Raw genomic sequence first — 21881 nt, 5'->3', positions numbered from 1 at the left:
TCAAATAATTTATTTTTCTGTAGGGAAAACCAAAACTGATTTTTTTTTAAACTAATCAATGGGCAGAGTTGCATACTTGCCTATTTCTTACATATTTGTTTCCAAATATTCTGTAATGTGAAAATAACATATCATTAAGGTTCTGAATTGCAGTTAGGTTGTTTAGCACCTTCCATATTATTGTTTTTTTCCATAAAGTGAAGTAACCCATGTTCACACAGATCCTGTTTTAACCTCTCAATGCACTGACACTTGTGCCTATTGGAAGCTTTACTCCAATAAATGCCTGTGAGGGGGTAAATGCCAATCTAATTTCTCAAATTAGACATATTTAACAAGAGCCAGAGAGAGGACACTGCCCAAACCCTGGATCCAGCTTCTTCAAGCTTAGTCAGAGTCTTGTAGCTGAGGCAGCTATCTCTACATTTTCTTAGTGCCCATATTTCCCTACAGAATTATCCCCATTTAAATATTTGGGCAGGGAAAAATTTAATTTGTTGGGTTTTGGTTAATCCCTGGAGTTATGGCTTGAGATTATGCCCTGTAATTGTGTAAAATCAAAGGTAGCTTTTCTCTTTTCCTTCTTCTTTTGCCTGATCTTGATGTGGAGCCTGAGGGCTCTGCAAATGCACCTGCTCTGCCCAGACTCCATCAGGCAAAGCCACTCAAACTTGTTTTCTGTGCTGTGGAAGATTATGCTCAATGTTTAGCTTTATTTTCACCCACAAACAAGGTCCAGGGGGACATGATGGCTGCTGCTGCTGTGAGGAGAGTTTTGCTGTCAGTGTCAATTTGTGTGGCACTTGGTGAGTGTGTTGCCCATCAATACCCTGGTGTGTGTGAGTTCCTTCTCTAGCCAGTGTCTCTACTGTCTCTCCTTGCCCCATCCCTCTCATTTCAGAGGAGCATCCTTCTCAGCACAAGGAATAACCTGAGCACCAGGAATTAATAACCATGTCCCACCAATTCAGTGATGCTCTTTTAAAGTCTCACTGAGCTCTGCACAGGCCTGCTTTAACAGCAATTAGTTCCCAATGACATTCCTGCTCCTGAGGGGATCTTAAACTCACTGAAGGGTTTTCCTTCCTCACTGGAAGATATGAAGCAATAGAGTTATCTTTGATACCAATTTAATTAATTCTGCTGCAAGACACCAATGTATTCAGAAGGCTGCCATGGATATTACATGCACTGTATTGCTCACAGCCAGTCTCATTTAGGCTGCTGCACTTGTATTGGTTTTTTACCATGGCAAAATTGAGTCAGACAATAATGCATGGATTTGGAAAAGCTTTGTAGTTCATAAACACTGGCACATTCATATTTGACTTTGTCAGCAAAGGAAAATTAGTTCAAACAAGGTGCAATGATGCATTCACTGCTCTGGGAGCCTCTAGTTCAGACCTTGACACTGATAAACTGTTATAATTAATTCTTTCCATTTAATGGGATGGCTTATACTATCAGCAAATGTGAGCTTTGATGTCAACATATTATATTGACCCTCTTCCTGTATTAATTAGAACATGACTTGATGGAGGCTTTTCTTACAGAAGACCAAAAGACAAATGCAGTGAAGTTTGTTTTTGTGCCTAACTAACTGCACATATTGAGGCAGCTCATGAGTGCTTACCCTGAATCAGAGAATGGTTTTCAGTGATAAAGCAGGAGAAATTGGGAAAGTGAACTTCTTGGCTCTCTTCCTGCATTTGTCATTGAGTCAGGCAAGCCATTAGACACAGTTTGAGTCCAGCTTACCTATCTGTTTAATGGAGATAATAACACTTTCCTGTTGGGGAGAGGGATTTTAAGGCTTAATTAATTAATTTTGTGGAGCTCTTTTCCACACTAAAATGAAAGGCAAAATATTGCTTGCCGTAGGTTAAATTGTATGGAAACAAAGTGTAATCTGATAGTGCTTTAATTTTATGCATTTTTACAGAAAATTATACTAACTTGATTATATTGATGCTAACATCCACATCAGAGTTATTGGAGAGCTTGTAGTAAAAATGAATGCAATAATGGTTTACAGATTTGCATGTAAAGGGCTAAGAATAGCTGGTTACTGACCCTGTTCTCATCTGATGATTTTATTTTGCTTTAGGAGTGCAGAGAATGTGCCAGAAAAATAAAAAAAATGCAGTGTGTTTTGACATTAACAGACACTAATAAGTGGTATTCAGTGGAGCTGAAAAATAAAGTGATTAAGTAGGTCAGCTTACTTAAAGAATAGGGAATAAAAATAAGATTAAAACAAGTGCAAATGTGTAGAAAGCATTAAATCCATCAAAGACAGCAATATTTGTACAGGTGTGCCCAGGTAGAGACAAAATGGTTTTAATGTAAAACAGTCTGGAAAAAGAGGGTGTTTGAGATCCATGTGTGGATTCCTGCTGTGCATGGGAAGGAGGGGAAAAGCAAAAGGTGATTGGTGTCAACCTCAAACTGCTCTGTGCCACGTCAGGCTAGTGCAGCACCTGTCTGCTCTGAATTCAGCACCTGTCTGCTCTGAATTCTGGGGGCTGGAGTGCCCTGCTGCTCCACAAGGGCTCTGCTTGCTCCTCAGGCTCTCTGCCAGACTCTTGCTTCATCATGTTTTTTGGATGCTCAGGATAAGCATCACCTTAAACATCCACCTCTATGGATGATGATCTGAGCAGGAAGTTTTCATTTGACTTCCACTTCCTTTACTATCTCCTTTCTTTAAAATACATTTTCCAACATTATTCATTCCATCTCAGTGATAAGAACATTGCTGTCTTGTGTCTCTTTGATGTCTACTCTGTGCTGGAAGAAACAGATATTTTCAACCTTTGCCCAGCAATGTTTGTTCCTGTAATTGCAACAATAAATTTGTTCCTGGCAGAGTAACCAGCTTCACCCTTCTGATTACTGTCACGGTGACTTCTTGAATCAGTATTGCACCTTAGAGTGAAAAAATACCTTGATTCTGGATGGATGGATCAGTGCTTTGAGGATGATTGACAGAAATCTTGCAGATAAATCTCTGAGACTTAGAATGCACTGAAAATTATCCTGAAAATCTGCGTTTTCATCTGGGTGTTGTCTGTCATTTTAGTTTCATCCTCTTTTCTGCAGTAATTTCAGTTGACCTCAATATGTTGTGTTAGTTTTTTCTTGTAGCACAGTCTGATTTCTGTAATAAAGTGTGTTCCCATATATAACAGGATCCCATTTCTCATCTCTGTCAGATGGAGTTACTCTGATGGCAATGCATTCAAACCCACCTTGATATTACAATCATAGCTGTTTCACTCAGTGATGGGACAGGAACTGAAGACTTGTTTCTTTTTTTAGCAAGGGCTTTCATGGTCAGACATTTGCAACAATGCTGCTAAAATTTGTGCCTTGGTAATCTGAGCCCCAGCACGTACCTGTGCCTTTCTGCTATTTGTGTGTGCTGCTGGAATAATGGAGCCATCTCAATTTCAAGCTGTCCAAGTTCAGAAAGCTCCTCAAGTTAGAAGCAGATCTGGGTGAAATTCCTGGGAGCCAGTATCTAAGGAGACTGGGAGGAGGGTGTATGGTGCTGGCTGCATCAGGATGGTTGAAAATGGGTGGGAATCCCTGTAGAAGACAGGTAGAGAAATTATAAAAGAAAGGCCTCATAAAATCAGGCCTGCTCTGCTAAATTAATAGCTGGCCTGTCATTATTTCTAAGTGCAGCTAAGTACTTTGCAAGTTCCCATGCAAAAACAATCTTGGCATGAAAGGTTTGTTAACACAACAACCAATTCTTGGGGAGAAAACCAACTGGCACCTGCATAAACATTAAATCTGTCCCATGAGAATCAGTGAAGAAAGTATGTAAACAATTCAAGAATAGAGATTTGATAGACAAGTAAAATATCTCTTACTGACCAATGGCAAGAAAGATGTTAACCAATTAAAGTTGCACTTGAGGCCTGTAAAACATGTATAAAATGAGTTGTGTGAATAAAGAATTGGCTTTTCCTGCACGAAGAAAATGGATTTAGGTGACTAATTACAACAAATCCCAAAGCTGAAGTATTCTTGAGATGTATGTGAATTATTTTCAGTGTCACCCCATGAATTTCAGGGGGCGAGTTCTGAAGTTCAGATATTACTCTGAATAAAGGAGGTTTTCTGCTATAAACTGATCCACTGACTTGAGTGGACATTTGTCACAGGAATGTGATGCTCTAACAGAGCAAGCCATTGTCAGGAGCAGTCACAGCACTTCCCACATTTCTATTGGTGAACTCCACTTTCTCTTCCTTTGCTGGATAGAAGTGTGAGGGTGATGTCCATCAAACCTCATGGACATCACCCTTTGTTAGCTGCTTCTGGCTACACCCAAAATTTGGGATGAAATGCACCTGGTTGCATTTGGTTTTGGTGGTTTTTTAGCCCTCTGCATGTATTTGGGTCACATCAGCCAGCAGCCTGAGCAAAGCTCCACATTTAATTATTGCAGCTGAAGCTATTATGCTTGGAAACACATTGCCTCTCTCAAAGTCCCCATAATGTCATCCTGATGTTTTCTGTGCTATTGATCTACCTCCTGCTTTGTGCAGCTTTCCTGAGCTGACAGAGAATGTCAGAGCTGTCTTGTCCAAAAGCACTGGGCCACCCCAGCAGTTTCCAAGGTGCTGGGCAGCCCTTTGAGCAGCTCTGTGGATGCCTGTTTGATGTGTTCCAGGGTTTCACCCCGAGCTAATGCCAAGCTTCCACTCTGTGATATGGAAATGCCAAGGTAATTTCATGCTTTGTAAAGCTCTATGAATATTTTTAATTACGACAAAAACGCCATGGAAATGAAGATTGTTCTGGGTTTCATTGTTGCGTGCAGTTTTGTGTGACTCTAATTTCATAGCAATTTAGTGCATTTGGCACTTGGAGGTTTGTGGGTTGTCTGGAAGCATAAGGAAGTGAACCCCATATTTGTCATGGGTTTGATAACTTTGGCCAAGCTAATGTGGGCACTCTTTTGCACCCTGCTAGCAGTGATGGGTTTTCTATTTTTTTTTTTTTTTTTGCCACCCCTGCCTTGGAGACTGATAGCCTTGAGGCTCTGAAGTGCCTCTGAAGTACAATATTTCCCCACACTCTTTCAGTAGAATTCAGTGCCACCCTGTAAGGACCACGTGGGTCAGGGCAGAAGAAACATGTTAGCTGGGCTTTGTCAGCTCAAACTTTGGGTTCTCTTCAGAACCAATGGGAGTTTTCCCTTGTAGAATCCTTTCTGCCTTGTAGTGAGCTTGGTGCATCAGATGGTTTCCTTTAGGACACAGGAACTGAAGGTATCAGCTTAGGGCTCAGCTTTTGCTAACTCCCCCTGACAGCACAGCTGCCTGTGTGGCAGTACCAGCTGTGGGTTTCTCTGGGGCTGGATTGAAGGCACTTGAGACAGTAATTCATGTTGGGACTCAGGTGTTTATTATTTCTTATCAGTAAAACAGTCTCATTACTGTGAGTTGGGCAGCAAGGCACAAAATGGCCAACAATCTCTTGGTACAAGGGCTTTTAAGACTAAACTATCCAATTAAGAGCTGACACCTGGATTATTTTCCCTTTTAACCCAATAACTGATCCCACAGATCAGTTATTGCAGACTTTTCTGCCCAATTACAAAATGCCACCCAAACCCATGGAGAAGAAGGAAGAACAAGGATGAAGAAGAAACCCAGGACAACACCCTGTGCCCTCCATCTTGCTTCCATCCACAACACACTAAAAATCCCAAACCCTCAATTTCTCACCCAGTGACACACCCACACTGCTCTCTAGAATCTATTTCACACTTTTGTGGATTCCAGTCTATCTTGAAGTCTGGGAAACTTTCTCATGAATGAGGGTCAAAGTCAGTGCTGCCCTGGGGGTCAGGGCACCCCAGAGCAGACAGAAATATTCCTTGTGCCCTGGGTTTCCACAACCTGTCTACCTTGCTCTGCTCTGCTGCCTTTCTTCTTATTTAAGGGCTTGTTCAAGGTGTCAGGGTAGGCAGAGCAAACCCAGTCCTGGCATGTGCTCACAGCCAGCTCTTCCTCTATGGGCTGTGAAGGATCATTCCTGGAGGTGGAAGTCGTGTTAGAAGACACAGTTGGCTGCCCAATCATATTAAATTGCTTTCCAAAAAACAAGGCATCCTATGTCTGCTGAAGTAAAACATGCAAATCCTATTAGTGTGAGAGTGTGTTAGCTCATAATTGATGTGTTTGACATATTAGTGTGCTAATTTATGTAAACTGGGTAGACTGTGAAAGGTGATCATGGAAAAGGAAAGTGGGCTATTTTTAATTAACATTGTGCAAATAGCTGTGTAGTGGGTCTAAATGTGGAGGGGGGGTTTTATGGAGATGTTCTAACACTTAAGTTTCCAAAAGATTTTTTTTTCCCCCTACCTACTCTTGGCTATCTTTCAAGTGCTCTGGAATGAGCCCACATATAATGTACAGGAAGGCAGAAATGAAAAAAAAAAAAATCATGCCTCATTCTGTTCTTTGTGTTTAACAGTCTTTTTGACCCCTGAGATTTTGAAATGCTAAAGATTGAAGTTAAATAACAAACAGTTTTGCCTTAGCTGGTAAATCTACAGATTTTCTTGCTATTTCCATATAATAGGTAAAATTCTCTCAAATCCTGCCAACCCACTTTCCTTGGTGATTAGAATACCTGACTGTGCCAATAATATATTTGCTGAATCTTCTCTTTTCTCTCTCTCTCCTTTGAAGGAAATCCACCCCCTAGGAAGTAAATTGTTAGTGAATGAAATGGGATTTTTATGAATACATTTACGATTCCAAGCCATTTTCCCCATTCTCACATAGCTGCAGGCCCACTTTCCACAAGGGGTTGCTTTTGAAATTGTTTACTCTGAGTGCCCAGTAATTGGCACAATTAATCAAACGTTGTGACCAATTGCTTTAGTCAGCTCTTGTTGCCTGATTGATCAGCTGGGGTTTTCTGGTGCTATAAAAATATATCAGAAGTGAAAAGGCTGCTTAGTGATGCCATTTGGGACATGGCAGTGAAAAGGCTCTGGGTTAAGGCATGAAAATTTATACTGGGATGTGGTACCCCCATACCAGGGAGAGAGAGGAAAAAAATATCAGCACAGATGCCAAGGAAGAAAAGGATGTTATCTGTGCAACATTTCAGCTCCTGCTGAGAAATGTTTCCTGTAACTATGACTCAGATTTCTGTGGATCAATAGAGCCTGTGAGGGTCAGAGGAAGTCAGTATATTCAGAGGTGAAAGGTGCTAAAAGTCTCTGCCCGACTGGACCTCAAATTTTATTTTATTTTTTTAATAAAAAGGCTGGATGGTTCTGCAATGTAAAGTACAGAGGAATTCCTGAGAATTACCCCCAAGAAAGATCTACCCAGCTTAAGGAGAAATAAAATAACTTTTTCACTTTTTTCAACTTATATGGCTTTAGAAGTTGCTGAAGACAGTGAGAAATTGCCAACCTGCCTCTTTCCCCAGCCTTTGGCCTGCTTAGGTCACAGACAAAAAATGGAGAAGCAGGTCCCATCTGGAAGGAAGCACTGAGGATGCAATACAAAATAAGAACAGTTAGAAAGTGCAGTGATTTATTTTTATTTTTTTCAACCATATCTGCTGAGACTGGAGAGAGAACTATAAGAGTAAAAGGGACATTTTGATAACAGACAGGGCTGGTCAAACACTTAATAGCTTGCTAGAAAGGTAAATATATGAATATTTTTTATCTAGAATTATGTTCACAGACCTCAATCTCTTTCTCAGGCATCCTGTAGCATCCTGAGACAGACAAATGAAAGTGGAATACACTGTTTAAATGTTAAATAATCTCATCAGCCTTGTGGGTATGTTTATTCCTTCCCTTCTGGGAAAAGAAAAAACCCCACAAAAACCAAGTCAGTGCCTCTCCATACCCCATTTCAGTGCTAAAGGAAAGAAACACCAGGCAAAAATCTTTCATGTGCTTATTTATGAGGCAAAGATTCAATGTCAAAGACAGATTTCTGAATGCTTTAGGAAGGGAAATGACCTTTTGCAGGATAGTTCACTGCTCCTCCTGCACTGGAAGACTAATAAGTGTCTGGGAGTTGATCAGGTTGCACATCTGAAGTGTGTCAATCATTCTTGTTATGAAAAGACAGATTTAAAAAAACCTGATAACTTGTTTGTTAGAGGGGCACACTTTTAGAAGTCACAGGGCCTGTACTTACCAAACTGAAATCCAAGACAAATCTGCACTTGAGCAATAAGTGCCAACCCATGTAGATAATTCCAGCCACCCTTTGCACTTGTTTTTGTGATTGTTTTATCCACTGCTGTCATTGAAATGAAAGGACTTGAGGTGAGAATACATTTAAGAAGGATCCACACTTTATTTTCATAAGAGCTCACTGAAAAGTATCTTTTGCTTCAAAAACTTCATGGACCAGGATGACTTTTACTTGGAGTGGGTTTTTTATAAACCTCCTTTCATGTCATGCTTATCCAGACTTGCTGAGGCCTGTAAATCTTCACATAAATCTGGGTTTATACTGCAACTAAGAATAAATGCTAATTTACAGCTTTTTTTCCTTAGGCCAGGCAAAGCTGGTAGATCTGACAGAATGTTGCTTTGGGGTTTTCAGGGATAAGGGAAGAAGTTACCATAAACCTTAAATCAAATCCACATAAGCTACCAGCAGGAACATTTATACAAACGTTTGAAACCATGAGACATTTGATTTCTATTTTTCTCTGATAATCAAGGGTGATATATGGTAACTAACACTGGTTTAGTTAAGATGATACATTAATTAAATAGCTGATTAAAGCAAACACCAGTGTTTTAATTAAATAAAGGCAAAGCTCTAGCACTGTAACTAATGCAACCTTCAAGGGGGTGATGAACTACCTGAGAAGTTCTTGAAAGAGTTTGATGTGGAGTCCTCCTTGGAGGTGGTGCTCTCAAAATGCAAGAGGATTTTCTTTAAACTGTTTTTGTCCTCTAGGGCTGTGTCCTAATAATGCCTTGAAATACTTTATCATGTTCCTGCATACTGCACGTCAGAATAAATAAGAAATAATTATCATAATCAGGAAAAATAATTTCTACACAGCTTTTACAGGAAATGTAATGAGTAGAGACAGGACCTTGTATCAAAATACCACATTGTGCACCTCTCTGTCAGGCTCTAAGTTCTCTGCTGCACTGTGATTCTGCCAGCTGCATTCAGAGGGGGCCAAAGTCCCTTAAGCCTGCTCTGACAGGTGTCACATCCACATTTTCTGAAAAATCCCTTCCCCCAGGATTTTTCTCCTGGGAAGCTGAGAAGCCTCAGAGAAAGGGAAAACAGTTCTTATCTCATTTGCTTCTCCTGTGTTGTGCTCACATGTGGAATGTGTTTGGGGATTGTTTACCCACAGGTGATTGTTCCATTGCATTCTGCTATGAGTTGTTTTCACTCTTAGGCCAATCAGGGCCAAGCTGTGTCAGAACTCTGGAGATGGTCACAAGTTTTCATTATTATCTTTTTAACCTTCTCTAAGTATCCTTCCTGTATTCTTTATTCTAGTTTAGTATAGCATTCTTTACTATAATACAGTATCTTAAAATAATAAATTAGCCTTTCTGAGAACATGGAGTCAGATTCATCATTCCCTCCTACATCTGGGGGCAACACAAATGCAATAGACAGGTGCCCACTGCAGCCCAGAGTTTGTCACAGACCAAGAAAAAGTTAGGATATCTTCCAAGTAGAACAGATCCTAAAGGAAAAATCAGAGATGTTTGTAATGCATCCAGGTCTTGTCGTGAATCGATGCTCTAGTGGAGGAGTTGGGTTGGGTTTCCATGATCCTTGTGGGTCCCTTCCAGCTCAGGATGGTCTGCCATGCCCTAAATGACCTTGGATGAGTTCTGGGCAAAGGTGGCAGAGCTCCACAAGTGTCAGTTTTGTGTGAGTGAAGTGGAGTTTTATGGGAGTGAGGGACTCTGTGGCCAGCGAGCTGCTCTGTGCTGCAGGAGCTCCACAGGAGCAGAGGTCAGGGCTTCACTGACTCCTTGCACAGGGCTGCCTTGGTCCCTGGGGATGTGTTCCAGCTTCTACTCTGAAAAAAAGGGTTTTTTCAGGTTTCTGGAATGTAAAGAAAAGAGGAGGGGAAAAAAAATCAGTTCAAATTGCCAAAATCCCAATATCTGATTCAGAAAAAGCCGTGTTTGGCGCCAGGACAAATGTTCCCCGTTTTTCCTGATTTTTATTTTTAAATTTTTTCTCAAATGCTTGTGTTTTTCATCCAAATAAATGAAATTGCAATTTGTGGGGTATCCTGCTGAGCACTTCCTTTCCCCCAGGGCCCATCCAGAGGGTTATAGAACATCGGTAGTTTTTTCTTCCTGACCACTCACAAATTACCCTGTTTCTTCTTCCATGAGTACATAAAAGTTATCTCATTGTCTTTATTTTTAAAACATCATCAGATGTATTAACAGAATGGCTGTTTTTACGGCTTAGATTCTAGAAACAAATAAGGGTGACTCTGTTTTCATAGACCATCTTCTTTTTCTCCCTCTGTTCTTTATTTTTTTCTGCAGGATTAGGTTCTATTTACAAACTGGAATCTTCCAAAGCACTGACCCTTTTTCAAAAAGTTGAATAGTGCCATACCCCCATAACTTAAAGAGGCTGCAATCCTTGAATTCTCTTGGCTGCATTTTCCTCAGCTTCAACAGCCAGATCAGAAAACTTTATTATCTTGGTACTTTATTGAATGTTTCATTGCAGAAATGTTTCTCACTTCTTTCAGCTATTGTTCACTCTCTTTGATTCCAGTAGTGTTGTCCTGAGGCTAAAATGTTACTAGAATTTTATACTTTTTTTTTTCTCCTTTTAAGTGTCTTTGATCTTTAGCCTTGCTTATGCCATCATCAGTTTAATGTCTAAATGTTTATAAATAAGTGGAATACTGGAGAAGAAAGAAGCATAAAATACAGTCCTAAGGACAAAAATAATTTAAATTCTATTTACCTAATAAACAAGAGGTTCCCAGCCTAAAGTTTCACCTACAGCTTTCCAATACTGGCAAAATTTGAATTTCCTAAAGAAATCCATGTCTTTGTCTTTCAAATAGCCTCTCTTAATTCTAAACCTAGATACTGAGGGATATTTAGCTATGGTTAACCCCTTGCACACCAATTTCAGATAACGATTCAAGCACTAACAGAGTAGTGAGTACCCAAGAGAAGTCTGTGTCCTTCACTGGTAGCATTGAATGAGTCTCTAATGTCCCCAGCTTCTTATAAATGAACATGTGGACAGCATTTGCCTTTTGGATTTCTAAATTTAGGCTTTGTGCCAATATCTACACGGGGCCTGAATTTCTCCTTCACTTTCTGGATTAATCCCCATCAAGTGTGGCAAATCTTTGCTCAAGGGCCCATTTCAGTACAAAATAAGCACATCCCTCTCTGGCTTTGGCCACTTTGAAATCAAGCTTTTGTTGACTGAGTGTCCAAATTATAAGGAAAATCAAAAATATGCCATGTATAAGCTGGGCAGGGCTCTGCAACACAGATTCATTATTGCCCAATTTAGCAGCACTGGTAGAAAACAGCTTTGTAATTGTTTGGTTTAAAGGACATTCCCATGAGACCGTGGTGGAATTCATCTTGCCTAAACGATTTAGAAAATCTGAAAACCATCCCAGAATCTACTTTTAGCCACTACTTTATTTTTTGAAGGAAGAGTGATGTGGTGGCCTATTACTCTAAGTAAGGGCACTACACCTAGACCCAAAGTTGCTCTGAAGTTTAACACCCCAGACACAGCAGTTTATTACACTGGCAACCCTATTTTGTTTGAATTTATCTTTGTTATAGCTCTGGTAGTGTTACCAAGGATGTATCCTGATTTATACTGTTGTGAGTGAGAGCATGGTCTGTGACACACCAGATTCTGAGGTAGTTTCTCATTTTGGAAAGACTGTTTTCATCAGGGTGGTCGAATGGGGAAGGTGTTTGAGTACTTTGGGATTTTGTTTTGGTTCCTCAAAGTGTTTGGTTTTGGTTTTGTTTTTTTTTCTGGGGACATCATCTTGAGCAAGACTCTTGCTGAGGTGTTTGGAGATGGCCCTGCAGGATGGCTGGGTGGGATGTGGGGTAAGACACGACAGGGGAGGTGCCCTGAGTTCTCAGTGTCCCCCTGGCCCCGAGCATCTTGCAGGACAGAATGAGTTCTCCATCCCTTGCGGGTTCAGCCCTGCACCTTGAGCATTTGAAGAGCGGTCCACCCGAGCACAGCCACAGGGACGTTCTGCCTTGGGTACCAGCCGGGTACCAGCTCCTGCCCCTCCAGCATCCTCCCAGGGCCGGTCCGGCCGCTCCTTCCTTGCCCCACCAGATGCCCCCGGATGCTGGGGACATTTCTGTCCCCCGATCGCTGCAGGGCAGGAAAAAAGACACCGGGGAGGGCTCGGCGGTGAGCGGCGGTGAGGATGCCTCTCTGCCCGCGGGGAGAAGCTGCTGGGGGAGAGGGGGGCCGGGGGCAGGGCTGTGCGGGGGCGAGGGCGGCTCCTGGCTCCCATCTCCCATCACCTCCCATCCTCTCCCATCACCTCCCAGCCCTCGCCTTCCGCCGGGGGCCGCAGCCGCCCCCGCCCAGGAGCCGGCGCTCCCGGAGCCGATCGCCCAAACTCCTGGGAGGGGAGACACCACCCGCCGTCGCCTCCTCTTCCTTCTCCTCCTCCTCCTCCTCCTCCTCCTCCTGCTCCCCTCCCCGCCGCAAACCCCAAATAAAAGGGGCGGGGGGCGGCAGGATGCGCCGCTCGGAGGGGAGGTCGGCGCCGCCGCCGGCCGCCTGATGCTGCCGCAATTCGCCATTGCCGGGCACGGCTCGGAGCCGAGCGGAGGGAGGCGGGGGGCAGAGCCGGGGGTCCCGGGGGCACCGGAGCAGCAGCCCCCCCTGCCCGGCCGCCCCCGCAGGCCGCGGCCGCCGTCCTCCCCCATGCCCGACCGCCGCCGGCGGGGGGCCCCGGGGGCCCGCTCCTGTCTCCTGTGGCTCTTTGTGTTGCTGAAGGTAAGTGCCGGGGAAGGGAGGGGAAGGGCTGCGGGGCTGGAGCATCCTCCGCGCCGCCTTTGTGTGCCTGCCCTGCCCGCGCCCGCTGCGCGCTGTCCCCGCTTTGTGCTGCGCGGGGAGCAGCCCTGGCCGCCGTGCCCCGGACCGAGATGCTCTCCCTCCCTCCATCTCCCACATCGCCCCGAGGGAGCGGGGCTGGCTCTGAGCCCCATCCTGCGCCCTCTCCGGAGTGACCGGCCGGGTTTTGGTGGTTTTGGGGAGCGCTGTCCTTCAGCACCGCTCCCTTCCAGCGCTCGCACCTTTCCCCCCCGGCACACTCCGCCGATGAGGATGCTGCTAACAAAGGGGCTGGATCGTGCTGGGTTTGTGGTGGCACAACTGAGCAGTTCTTTTTGTGTTTCAAGCTCAGCCTGTCTTCTCGGCAGATGAATTTTTCAAAGTTCCGCCTCGTGCCGCGAGCTCGGTTTTCACACGGCGTTTTTCATCTCCGGGCTTTAGCTCGTTTCATGGTTTTTAAGTGTATTTAATATGCTTCGTATAACTTCTAAAAGAAAATGTGTGTGCTGCCCAGGTGAATACTGCCGGCTGCAAATGTCATTGCCCTAAAGAGCAGAGCTCAGCACTGCTAAAAACTTTGCTGTATATTTGTCAGTCACTGTTAAGCAGAGCTCTGCAACTAAGGACCTGACCTTTCAGAGCCTTATAAATGTAAATGTTCTGTGGAAATCATCAGGGCTCCCTGTGTGAATAAGAGTTTGCAGGATCATGTCCTAGAACAGCAGTGGTGTCGCTTCTAAAATTGACATTGCATTGACAGAACTATTTAAAGGGAAGCTTTCACAGCATCTGTTCACATATAGTAGTCAACTGTCAGCTGTCTCATTTTCATAACTGCTGAAACATACATTTATGCAAGATAAAATGCTAATATACAGGCAAAATGTTGTTCCGTGGAATGTGGTAGTTTAAAAAAATAAAAATAGAAAGGACAGTAAGTCTGTGGATGTTATGGCCCAGTAGAAAGATGAAGTTTCTAGTTTTTTCATGAACACAGAAATGCACACAGTTTCTAGTTTTTTCATGAACACAGAAGTGCACACAGTTTTAAGCAGCTGTTTTATCACACAATCAGAGAATGTACATTACTCTGTCCTAGCTTTAAAAAAAAAAAATAATTAAGGTGTTTATGTGCTGTATTTTGTTGGGTTCTTTTTTAACTGGCATTGCTGTGGTAAAGCAAGACAGAAAATAGGTAGTTTAAATCTGTATGAAATGAATGCTAAATCTGAAGTAATGGTGTAAGGTTTGAAGGTAGCCAAGGGCCCAGGTTTTCATTCTGTTGGAAAACAACCATCAGTTCTCAGCTGAGTAAACCTGAGACTGGCAGGACAAAGAAAGCTGAGGAGCATTAGCAGAATTTTACAGAGTGAGAGAGGGTAAAGCTGCAGCTTCAGCTAGAGGTGCATCTGTATCTCCCTGTGTGACTGGATTATGACTTTGGTTGGATGGCAAGCCCGCTGTAATTAGTTATCTTTGTGCTGGTATTGAACACTAAAAGAAATTAGACTTGAGGAGATAGTTAAAGTAAATCTGGTTACAGGAAAGAAGTTGGGGAAGCAAGAACAGTGCTTGGTCCAGATCACCACAATAGAACCATTTTCCTGAGCCTGAAATTCACTGAATATATTCAAGATCTGTGTAATTCTTTTCAGTGACAAATAATTGGAAATAACTCATTTCAAAACAAGGCTTTTTCCTAGTTGAGCTCTGTTAAGTTCTACCAACCTGTTGAAGCAATACTGAGATTAAACAGACTGGATTTGTTAAATTGGTGCTTCACCTGGAAGTTGATCTCGTGGAGAAAGCAGTGGCATTGAACTGATGAATCTGAAGACAGGCAAAACTGATGTCTGTGTGCTTGCTGTTTCAGTGTTAGCAGCCCAAATGTCACTTGCTAAACTGAATCTGCTTGATGTGGCCTTGATGCCCATCTGGCAATTTGTGAAATCATCAGCAGACTTTGCAAAGTGATAAAGCTGCTCAAAGCACATTTTCTCCTCCCTTCTCTTGTCTTCCAGTTGTCATTATTTCATGGTGTGAAGTAATAGTGCCAGCTTATTCCAGCTCCTGATGCTCTCTGAGGCTGCTGAAGGGTCAGTGACACATGGGACATTGCCCACTGCATGCCATGTGCCAGATATGGTTGCCCATGGGCTAGTAAGGTGTGGTTCCTTCTTTCACAGTGTGATGTGGGTGCTTTCTGTGCCCCGGGGTAGGAGCATAGAATTATTTCTGGAAATACAGCAATGTGATCCTGAACCTTTACCATTCTCCTTCTTTAGCAGTTTTTTTATGTGGTGGCTAATTTAAATATTGGCACAAGAAAGGCATTGTGTGTGAGCTCAGACACCAGGATGGATTCACAGTGCTTGTGAGAAGAGCAGGGCTGTGGGTTTTGCTTCAGAGAAGACTCCAACCATGCTGCTGTAGGAATCTCTTAAAATATTACCATTTTGCAGTGGGTCTGTGTGCTCTGTTAGCTTATTTCAGTCTGAATGGCTGCAAGGCAGAGTCTTCAGCAGCTTGCTCTGTAATCATCTCATTTTGGCGTGGCAAAGGCTGGGCTGAGCACAGCCCAAAGGAAAAGCTGTACTTCAGCTAAATAAATAAGAATAAAAAGTAGACACAATCCCTCATTCCAGTGGCTGATGTTATGTTTCCCATCTTTTTTAACTGCAACCCAGCAGCCTTTCCTTAATCACGACTTCACTGAGCTCTGGCCAGCTGAAGTTCTGCTCTGGAGGGTGTCCCTGATGTGTCAGATGTGCCATGCTGTTGGTGGCTTGCACCTGGGAGCTTTAGGGTTGCTTTGTTGTATTATTTCTGGGGTAGAAGGTAAAGCTTAATTAGAAGACAAAAGCATCTTGAACAAGCCAAACCTGACGCTGGGACATTGTTTACAATCTGTTCCACCTCCAAGATGTTCTGAGCGAGGCTCTCAGTAGGACAATAATGAGAAAAGTGGTTGTCACAGTGCTTCCATGTCCTGCCTAAATAGGAGTGATGACATTCTTCAGGCAAATTTTCTAGAAGTAAAATAATGCATTTCTTATTTCCAGAAGACTGAGATCTTTGTATATCAGTCTTATATATGCTCTTCATTTAAATCAGCAACACCCTCTTTCTTTCTGTCAGCAAGGACAACTTTTGTGTCTAGCAGGGCAGAATTTTGTCCAATACTGCATCAGTTTTTGTAGTTTGGCATCACAGTGAACTCTCAACTCAGGTTAATGGACCAAGACAGTCCAGGAGACTGAGGTCAACCTCACCCAGCAAAGGAAATCTGTTTCTACTGGTGTAATTTTCAAGAATATCTACATCTTCAGTTAATAATCTGAAGCAAAAGCCTTGCCATTAGGGTGCTGCCTTTTCCTGCAGGAAAAACCTTTTTAAGAGAGAGGCTGATTTCACAGCTGAGAGGCCCAGTGTGTCACTGCTGTTTCCTCCTGCTGGGAAAAGCAATGAATGCATAATTTGAATTTTGCTAGGGAGTCCTTTTGGCAACTCTTCTCTCTCCAAGAGACGGCGGCTGAAGCTCTTGTTGAGACAAGTTTTGTCTTCTTTCCTCATGGTTGTGTTCTACTAGTGTCAAAATAAAATAAAGAAAGACCCAAACCTACCTTGCCAGCTCATTTCTGTTTGCAAAACAAATATAAGGGTTCCTCACAATGGTTTCAGGCTCAGAGGTAAAAGTCTTTTCTTCCTACCACTACTCTGGGACTGTATGGGAGAATAAAGCATCCTCCCAGGAAAAGCAAGGACTTTTCTTTTTTAAAAAGCTAATTATGAATAGTCTCCCTCAGCTCTAAACTTCTCCAAGTCAGGCTCTCTCTCATTTCTTCATTTTCATGGATAATATCTGGATCAGGGTGGTTCTGGAGGGCAAAGCCAAAGGAGAGGCTGCTTGTGCCAAGTCATGTTTACGGAACTGCAGCAGGCACTTGCAAACCCCTCTCTGGCAGTGAAAGAAGAGCCTGCCATCAGCCTCTGGCAGATTTCCTCGAGATGAAGTGACAGTGGAGCGTTGAGAAAAGATCCTTCATGCCTGCAGGAGTTGTGAGCCCCAGGCTCAGATTGCACAGGGTCAGCAAGGCAATTTCTAGGGTGTATCAGCTGGGTCAGAAGCTGCACTCAAGGGTGATCCCTCATCCAGGCTGGGGTGGGCTGTGCTGGATGCAGACTTACCTGTGCTGATCCCGTGGCAATTCATCAAAGGGCTCCCAGGCAGTGCTGGCTGAACCTGAGAATCCCACTCATCTCTGCATTTCTGCTGTCACCACACAGAGCAATCCAGGCAGATCATGAAATGATCTTACAGAGCTTCAGAATGAATGCTAAACTGAACAGGGCCTGGTGTAAATCCAGCTTGAGACTTATTTTACTAGACAGTCTCAGCTCTGGGGAAAGGAGCTTTTTTTTTACTTAGGCATATGAGTCAGGACAATAAATGTCAAAAAATAAACCTTTGGGAACAGGTCTATTTGCTGATGAACTTAAAAGACTCATAGCTAACTTTGATTCTAAGTCTCAAAATTCTTCAAAATTATTTGCCTTCTTCATTGGAGAGGTATTTGCCTTTTACATTGTCATCCTGAGCACTCTTATCTTCTAGTAAGTTAGTGATTCCATTTTTGTTTCCTTACTTTTTAAGGTTTTAAAAATTATGTTCTTTACACAAAACTGAGTTGGTTGCAACGTGAAGAAAAAAAAAACTTTAATAATTATTAAGAATATTCTGAAATTAAAATCTTTACACAGACTCGAGTACCTATGAGTGCACTAATATAAATTAAGAGACTGGTTTATTAAATATTTTGCACGTGAAATTGTAACTTCATTTTTTTTTAAAATTAAATTCCTATCAATGTAGATAGAGTTGAAAAGGGGAAAATCTTTGAGACAAATGTGGTAACATATGCTAGCTGCCACATATGGAGTGCAACAGATGAACAGAGAATGGGAAATACTGGAAACAGAAAGGTTACCTTGCTTTTCTCAGCACTCTGCAATCTCAAATGAGTGGCAGCCAGTGAAGGGAGCAACTCCTAGGGAAGGAGTTTGCCATCTTTGCAGCCAGCCAAACATGATGCATTCCATTTCTGGAACCCCCTCATTCCTGTGCTGGGAAATTACAGTGGCTTTTAGAGGGAGTTCCAGAAATAAAATGATGTGCATGGTGTCTGGCTTGCCAGAAAGATAACACTTTGCATCAGGGCTGGGCTGGAATGAGTGTGGCAGGCTCTGCAGTTTCCCTTCTTGTTGAATGCAGGTATTTAGGGAAGAGATGATTTACAGTAAGTGTGGGTGATGGAAAAGTTGGTGTCACAGCTGACAGCAACAGGGAGGAGAGTTAGCAGGAAGAGTTTTAAGCTTTAATTCTACTGGTCTTGAGGTGGGAGCATGGACATGAGAAGAGAATATGTGGGATATTTGAACAGAAAACAGAATATTGGAGGTGGCAAAATGTGAGCATGGTATTTAAGCACAGGCATTGAGCACTCCAGAGGAGCTGAGCAGAGATAATGGAAGTAAACAACTCTGAGCTATTATTCTATGTCAGTCAGAGATTTAACATGAGGTAGCTGTTTGGTAGATATGAACCTCTTGGGGATAAAAATCCTAAATTCCTTTCTGAGTTCTCTGTAAAAACAGATAAGGTTGCCTGTCAATCTACACAGTTGTGATTTTTGAAGTGATTTGGCCTCAGCACTTTTCTCTGTTGTTGAGACAAGGGCCTTCTTGTCTTGTCAGAAGGGTTTGAACAACTGCAGCTCCTCTGTGGGCTATAAACCTGCAGGTCCTCGGGTTAGCTGTGTAGATTTCCAGCTGTGTCACACAAAGGCCAAGTCTTTGGGGTGAGGGAGGTAGGTCCCAGTCATTAATTTGTCAATCTGACCAGCAACTCCTTCAAGTTTAAGGGCTTTCAATAATTTCCTTGTCACATCCCCTAGAATGAGCCATGGAGGGGCTGTTCTTCATTGCTGGGAGGAGCCCCCAAAGCAGGCAGACAGTCCCAATTGTCTGATTCCCTTTGTGTAATTTGCTTTCTGTCTTTTATCTGCACCACAGCTATTCTGGATCATTTCCTCTTTGTTCATATGGAAGTCATTTGAACATGGGAAATCTTCACTCCTCACTGATCTAGTAAATGGGAAGGGATGGCTTCATTCCACTTACAAACATTGAAGAAATGTTACATTTGAGCAAGAGAAAAAAGCCAACAAAACACTGGAAAAACCCACACACCCCCAAAACCCCAACATCTATTACATGTGGTGAAGAACAGTAGAAAGAATTGGGGAGAAAAAGAAAAAACACATGGAAAGAATGCTAATTTGTGTTTTCCTAAAGCACTGCAAGGCAGATTTAAGGAAAAAAAAGATCATTTTCCCAGAGCAAAGAAATGAATTTATTTATTATTTGCTTAGCACTGCTGTGCTTAGCTTTGTTCTGTATGCAAAATACCTGCAGACTCTGCCTGGAGTCTGGAAGACAGACACATCAAAATAAGGATGCTCTAGATAACTTAGAAAGGATTATCATAAATGCCAGTTGCTGGTATTCTCCAAGGGCTGGTATACCTTCCTAAGAGAAGTCACAATTGTTTCCCCCAGGAGCTGAGCAGAGGGGTTTTGGTTGTTGTTGTTGTTTGTTACTTGTTCTTTTTTTAAATTCAGTATTGATTTCTACAGGATGTTGTTCTTCAGAGCTTCTGGATGTTTACATCAGTTTAAAACATCAAAAATAATTAATAATCAATGTGGCTTTAATCCCTTCAAAGAGAACCCATTAACCTACAAAAAATGCTCTAGCTCACAATAGTTTCATGAAAGTGACTGTAAGCAGGGCAGGAGATGAAAGAGAGAAACATCACTCAGATATTTTCCTTTTTCAAAGAGAACTTGTATTTGAAACAGAGAACATAGCTAACATTTTATTGTAGTCAACTCACTGTAAATTAGGGGGTTTGAGGGTTTTTAAAATAATTTTCTTTCTCTAACTTGCCTGACTAATCTTGTACTGGTATTTTCTTGAGTCATCAGTGTCTGCTTCTGAGGAAAAGATGATGATGTCACAAAATCAATATCAGAGCATCCTATACTGTAATCCCTTTTCAGGGAAGTCCATTAAATCAATGCCTCTCCTTCTGTGAGTAATGACTGTGGAATGAAGCCCTCTAATTTCGCTGTGTGACGGAATAAGCAGATGGGATGGGATTTTGCATAATTAGCTAGCAGTTATTAAATGCAACAGGAAAAATTATGATGTTTTCTGAAAGTGAAATGAATACATAGTGAATATCTAAATGTATTTCAAAACGATCTCTGGTATAAAATTACTTCTCAGTTGCATTGCAAAATAATAGGTTAAAAAAGCTGAAAAATTTTTCTTATTTTCAAACCTTTTGAAAACTTACTCAGGACTCCATGGGCTTTGAAGCCCCATCAGGTTTCCTTTAGCAGCATTGGGGGAAATCATGAAAACTACAGAATGATGTCACCAGCATTTCACTGGAATTGGAGCACTCTGGCAGCAGGGACAATGACTTTGCCACCTCACCTGTTGTTTATGTGCAGGATCAGTGTCAGCTGGAACCAGAACTGACGGGTTTCCTCTAATTCTTAGGGGCTATCAGAGAGTCTCCTGTGCTTCTGGGAATGGCTCCAAAGCCCAAGTGAAGTCAATGGGTGTTTTTGTGCTGCTGTAAATGGGCTTTGGAGCAGGCTGCAGTGGGCAGGCTGCAGTGCCAGCCGGGGGATGTGGCTCTGCCACGCGGCACGGAGCCAGCGCTGATGCCCTGGTGGCCCTGGGCTGGCTGCAGTGCCAGCAGCACAGACTGGAGGCACAAACAGGATGGGTGTGATTTTTAGAATCTGAGAGTCTGATAGCTCCAAGAGTCTCCCCATCAGATCAGTCTTGAGGAGCCTTGTTGTTTAGAGGGTAGCTGTGTTGGCAGGAGATGGGGTGTTGTAATCCACGGCTGAAGCCAGTGTAGGAACTCACTAATTCTGCTCTGGGGTGCTTTTCTGCAGACAGAGCCATCAACCTCCTCTTTCTCTTCCTCTGCTCAAATAAGAGCTCGCATTTGAGGACATTTCACACTACAGCTCCTGTTGCTGGCATTGCAGCATCAGCACAGATGCTTGGATGTATGGAAACCAAATTCTGCACCAATACGAGATAGTTCAGCTGGATCTGAAAAATCTGGCTGGTCCCTGCCTCTTTAATCATGGCACCAAAACCTAGTGACCATCTGAGGCCTTTGAGTTTCAGAGCATAAACTCTCATCCTGCTCAGCTCAAGTGCAATCAGAACACAGAGCTATTATTTCCTAGACCCTTCCACTTAGACCTTTGCAGCTCACTGGGGACCAGCAGACTGCCAGAGGTGTGATAAAACAGATGGAAATAACAGTTCAAAATATACTTATTTCAAATGAAGGAGTGAACCAAAATTTGTTAATTAATTTAATATTGGTGCTTGGAATAATTCTTTTCTAATGGGCAAATGCACAGCCAGTGATTCCAAGTTCCATATTGAGTAGGAGAGCTTGGAGGAACTCATGGTGAAGTCAAACCCTCTGAACCCTTTCCATGAAGAAAAGTGGATATGTTCTTAGATGTCCATGAAGAGTGATTGTACAGATTAACTAAGCACTGTCTGCTTCTGCTTAAAACTTTAGGATTAGAGGGCTGCATTGTCAAAAGCAATTGACTGTAGCAATAAATAAATAGAGTTTTGGCCCTTTGACTACAGTGCCTCACAACAGCTTTAAATGGG

The sequence above is a fragment of the Haemorhous mexicanus genome, chromosome 5 (assembly GCF_027477595.1).
Source record: "Haemorhous mexicanus isolate bHaeMex1 chromosome 5, bHaeMex1.pri, whole genome shotgun sequence".
Taxonomy (NCBI): Eukaryota; Metazoa; Chordata; class Aves; order Passeriformes; family Fringillidae; genus Haemorhous; species Haemorhous mexicanus.
Note: the sequence above shows the minus strand (reverse complement) of the source record.